This window comes from Eumetopias jubatus, unplaced genomic scaffold (assembly GCF_037043125.1).
Source record: "Eumetopias jubatus isolate StellerSeaLion01/CBP00866 unplaced genomic scaffold, mEumJub1_p1.0 scaffold_7, whole genome shotgun sequence".
Classification (NCBI taxonomy): domain Eukaryota; kingdom Metazoa; phylum Chordata; class Mammalia; order Carnivora; family Otariidae; genus Eumetopias; species Eumetopias jubatus.
The window spans coordinates 116,741,518-116,747,285 of NW_028274813.1; the positions used below are offsets into that span (position 1 = coordinate 116,741,518).

At 41.6% G+C, this 5,768-nt stretch overlaps 1 pseudogene; it reads left to right on the plus strand.

Moving 5' to 3' along the window:
* The first annotated feature begins 1,496 nt into the window (after window positions 1-1,496).
* On the plus strand, window positions 1,497-2,617 carry LOC148163971 (deoxyribose-phosphate aldolase-like; annotated as a pseudogene).
* Window positions 2,618-5,768: the final 3,151 nt, after the last annotated feature.

A 5,768-nucleotide genomic window follows, 5' to 3' on the forward strand; every position in this document is an offset into this window, starting at 1 on the left:
TATGGTGAGAACTGTGAATTGTACAAGACTGTTGAATCACAGATGTGTACTTCTGAAAGAAATAACGCAATATATGTTAAGAAAAAAGAAAGAAGAAGAAGATAGCAGGAGGGGGAGAATGAAGGGGAGTAAGTCGGAGGGGGAGACGAACCATGAGAGATAATGGACACTGAAAAACAAACTGAGGGTTCTAGAGGGGAGGGGGGTGGGCGGATGGGAAAAAAAAAGAAAAGGAAAGGCCAATATCCCTCAAGAACATAGATGCCAAAATCCTCAACAAATTATAAGCAAACTGAATTCAACAATACATCGGGAGAATCACACAACACAATCAAGTGGGATTTATTCCAGGGATGCAAGGATGTTTGCACATCTGCACATCAAACATCAGGATACACCATCTTAAAAATATAAAAGATAAAAATCATATGATTGTTACAATAGATGCAGAAAGAACACTTGACAAGATTCGATATGCATGTATGATAAAAACACTAAACCATCTGGGTATAGAGGGACATAGACCATATATGCAAAGCTCACAGCTAAAATCATACTCAAGGGTGAAAATCTGAAAACTTTTCCACTAAGATCAAGAACAAGACAAAGATTTCCACTCTCATCACTTTCATTCAACATAGTATTGAAAGCCCTAGCCAAACATTTAGACAAAAAAAGAAAAGAAAAGAAAAGAAGAAAGAAAGAAAGAAAGAAAGAAAGAAAGAAAGAAAGAAAGAAAGAAAGAAAGAAAGAAAGAAGAAAGAAAGAAAGAAAGAAAGAAAGAAACAAACAAACAAACAAACAAACAAACAAAGAAACAAAGAAAGAAAGAAAGAAAGAAAAAGAAAGAAGAAAGAAAGAAAAGGAGGGAAGGAAGGAAGGAAGAAGAAAGAAAGAAAGAAAGAAAGAAAGAAAGAAAGAAAGAAAGAAAGAAAGAAAGAAAGAAGAGGAAAGAAAGAAAGAAAGAAAGAAAGAAAGAAAGAAAGAAAGAAAGAAAGAAAGAAAGAAAGAAAGAAGAGGAAAGAATGAAAGAAAGAAAAGATGAAATCCAAATAGGAAAACTGTCACTATTTGCAAATGACATACTATATATAGAAATCACTAAAGAATCCACCAAAAAAATGTTAGAATAAATAAATTCACTAAAGCTGCAGGATACAAAGTCAATATACAGAGACATGTTGCATTTCTTTTTTTTAAAGATTTTATTTATTTATTTGACAGAGAGAGAGAAACAGCACAAGCAGGGTGAGCAGCAGAAGGGGACCTAGAAGCCGGCACCCCACTGAGGAGGGAGACCATTGAGGTTCTGGATGCCAGGACCCTGGGATTGTGACTTGAGCCAAAGACAGACGCTTAAACTGACTAAGCCACCAGGTGTCCCAACTTGTTGCATTTCTGTATAGTGATGACAAACTTCCACAAAGAGAAAATAAGAAAACAATGCCATTTACAATTGCATCAAGAAAAAAAAAATCTAGGAATAAAAGTAAGAAATGAATCAACCCGCAGTTCTGAGGCATGCAGAACAAATCCAGGCTTGCAGAACCGTGAAAAAGGAGTGGCAAGTTGCTTGGCTCCTGAAAGCGATTACCTATAGGTCTTACTACACTTTCAGACGATGACACATCTTCCAACGTTCAGAGGCTCTGATATAAAGCCAAGTATCCAATCCGGGAAGCTCTCTTAAAAAGTTTAAATATGTGTGATAAAGGCCTTATGACCACTGCTGTTTATGTCTAGCCCACGCAGGTGTGTGATGCGGTTAAAGCACTGAAGGCCCCAGGCTGTACCATCCCAGTGGCTTCCGTGCCCACTGGCGTTCCAGCTGGACAGACTCATTTATTTATATTTATTTATTTATTTATTTATTTATTTATTTATTTATTTATTTAAAAGAGAGAATGAGAGATAGCACGAGAGGGAAGAGGGTCAGAGGGAGAAGCAGACTCCCTGCTGAGCAGGGAGCCTGATGTGGGACTCCATCCCGGGACTCCAGGATCATGACCTGAGCCGAAGGTAGTCACCCAACCAACTGAGCCACCCAGGCACCCTGGACAGACTCATTTAAAAACACGATTGGAAGAGATCAGATTGGCTGTGGAAAATGGAGTTACAGAAATCGATGTGGTGATTAATAGGACCTTGGTGCAGACCGGCCAGCGGGAAACCCTGTGTGATGAGATTCGTCAGTTTTGCAAGGCCTGTGGGGGGCTCATCTCAAAACCATCTTAGCTACAGGAGAACGTGGATCTCTTACTCATGTCTATAAAGCCAGTATGATCGCAATGATGGCAGGATCAGACTTTATTAAGACCTCTACTGGAAAAGAAACGGTAAATGCCACTTTCCCAGTAGCTATAGTAATGCTATGGGCCATTAGAGATTTCTTCTGGAAAACTGGAAACAAGGTAGGTTTAAACCAGCAGGAGGCATCCGCAGTGCCAAGGATTCCCTTGCTTCTCTCTCTCATGTGAAGGAAGAGCTGGGAGATGAATGGCTGACGCCAGAACTGTTCCGAATAGGTGCCAGTACTCTGGTTTCGGACATCGAGAGGCAGATTTACCATCACGTTACAGGAAGATAGGTGGCCTATCATGATCTTCCGATGTCTTAATTCAGTGGCCAGTTCCAGAAAAGTGCTTTACAGCAACATGTAAAATGTGTTTTTCTACGTAATCGCTAAAATTGTTTAATTAAAACATGAGGGAATGAATAGCTAACTGACTTCCCCCCCCCTTAAAACTTTCACTGAATTTAATTCAAAGAATAAAAGAAAAATCAACGAATCCATACATGGAATTCTTTTCAGGTGCCTCTGAGTGGTCCTAATTACTTGAGGATCTGTATGGTTAATTTTGTGAAGATTTTCTCTTAAAAATTCTGAGTAAAATATTAATCATAGCTTTGACAGCATTAAATTCTAAGGGGGGGGGATGTTAAACTGCCCAAGAAACGTGTCTTTAGTGAAAGAAAACGTAGCACCCCTGAGCTGCCGGCCATACTCTGACGAATTCAGGAGTCCCTGACTTGGCACTAACTTCCTGCCATGAAAATCTGTCTTTAAATATTGCAACAGATATGCTCTCTTATAAATTGTTTTGTTAATGAAACTCCTGTCGGTACATGATACTATGCTACTGCATTATTTAAATAAAAAAATGTCTGGGGGGGCGGAGCAAGATGGCGGAGGAGTAGGAGACCTAGATTTTGTCTGGTCTCAGGAATTCAGCTGAATAGGGATCAAACCATTCTGAACACCTACGAACTCAACAGGAGATCGAACAGGAGAGTAGCAACAACTCTCTGAACAGAGAAGCGACCACTTACTGGAAGGTAGGGTGTGCGGAGAAGTGACTCCGAGTCGATATTCGGGAGGATAGACGGCGGGGGAGGGGCCTCTGCCGGCCGCTTCTGGCAAGTGATAGAGCCGCAGAGCACAAAATCGGACCTTTTAGAAGTTGGCTCGGCGGAGGGACGTCGCTGCAGTGGCTAAGCGGGGGGTGGAATCCTCCCGGGACAGTGTGGTCTCAGGACGCTTGGGGTCACAGAGAGACCGGGGGTGCCTGAGTGCGCCAGAGCTCCCAGGTATCAGAGCAGGGAAGCCGGCTGCAGAGACGGAGCAGAGTCGCGGGCTCTCAGCTCGGGGTTGCCATAAACTGTGATCTGCGGCCCAGTCGGGCCACTGCTCCTCCAGCAGGGACCCAACAAGCAGCAGATCCGGGGAGACTCCCCTTCCTTCCCGGGGAGGAGCGGTGCGGGAACGCACTGCAGGGATCTGCTGGGTTTGGAGACTCCGAGCGGGGTCCGGTGCCAGAGATAGCAACGCTCGATCACAGGCCGGGTGAGCACGGAGTGCGGCCAGAGACCGGGGACACGGAAGTGACTGCTTTTCTCTGGGGGCACACTGAGGAGCGGGGCCCTGAGTTCTCAGCTCCTCCGAGTGCAGATTGGGAGGCCACCATTTCTGCCCTGGTCCTCCAAAGCTGTACCGAGAGCTTTCAGGGAACAAAAGCTCCTGAGAGCAAACCGGAGCAGCTTCCTTAGCCCGGACCGACAAGGGCGGGGCAATTCCGCCTCCGGCAAAGACATTTGGAAACCACAGCAACAGGCCCCTCCCCCAGAAGATCAGCACAAACAGCCAGCAAGCCAAGACCAAGTTGATCGATCAAGGAGAATAGGAGAATTCCAGCGCTAGGGGAATACTGCACATAGATTCATGGTTTTTTTTTTTTTTTTACCATGATTCATTATTTCATCAAAGTTAATTTTTGTTGACTTTTTTTTATTTTTCCTTTTCCCTTTTTCAACCAACATCTTATAAATCCCTTTTTTTTTAAAAAAAACATTTTTTATTTTTTGTTCATTTTTAGAGTCATATTTTATCCCTTCATAGTAGTTACCCTTGTTTTTGGCATATATATATAAGTTGTTCTCCCTTTAAAATTTTGAGATAGAGTTTCTTCTAACAGATCAAAATATACCCTAAATCACTAGTGTATGGCTTGGTCCTAGTCTCCTGCCTGATCACATTCTCTCCCTTTTTCCTTTTTTTTTTTTTTTCCCTTAAATCTTCTTTCTTTTTTCAAACAACTTATCTTACCAAGTCCTTTTATAAAATCTTTTATAATTTTCATCTTTACAATCATCTTCCATCCCTTCATTGTATCAACCCTTATTTTGTACATATATGTCTTTCTTCCTTTAAAATTTTAGGAGGCACTTTTTTCTAACAGACCAAAATACGCCCAAAATCTAGTGTGTGGCACTGATCTATGCACTAGCCTGATCATATTTGATCATATTCTGCCTTTTTTGAATTGTTTTGTTTTTGTTTTTATCTTTTTTTCTTTTTTTTCTTTTTCTCTTTCTTTTTTCTTTCTTTCCCTTTCTTTTCCCCTGGTTTCAGGTCTTTTCTGATTTGTATACAGTATATTTGCAGGGGATGTTGTAAACCTGTTAGCCTCTTGTTCTCTCATTCATCTATACTCCAATGGACAAAATGACAAGACGAAAGAAATCACCTCAGCAAAAAGAACAAGACGTAGTACCGTCAGCCAGGGACCTACTCAATACGGCCATAGTATGATGTCGGACCTAGAGTTCAGAATCATGACTTTAAAGATACTAGCTGGGCTTGAAAAAAGCGTGGAAGTTATTAGAGAAACCCTTTCTGGAGAAATAAAAGAACTAAAATCTAACCAAATCGAAATCAAAAAGGCTATTGATGAGGTGCAATAAAAAATGGGGGCACTAAATGCTAGGATAAATGAGGCAGAAGAGAGAATCAGCGATATAGAAGACCAAATGATGGAAAATAAAGAGGCTGAGAAAAAGAGAGAGAAATAACTACAGGATCACGAGGGCAGAATTCGAGAGATAAGTGATACGATAAGACGAAACAACATTAGAATAATTGGGATCCCAGAAGAAGAAGAGAGAGAGAGAGGGGCAGAAGGTATATTGGAGCAAATTATAGCAGAGAACTTCCCTAATGTGAGTAAGTAAACAGGCATTAAAATCCAGGAGGCACAGAGAACCCCTCTCAAAATCAATAATAATAGGTCAACACCCCGACATCTAATAGTAAAACTTACGAGTCTCAGAGACAAAGAGAAAATCCTGAAAGCAGCTTGGGAGAAGAGATATGTAACCTACAATGGTAGAAACATTAGATTGGCAACAGACCTATCCACAGAGACCTGGCAGGCCAGAAAGGACTGGCAAGATATCTTCAGAGCACTAAACGAGAAAAATATGCAGCCAAG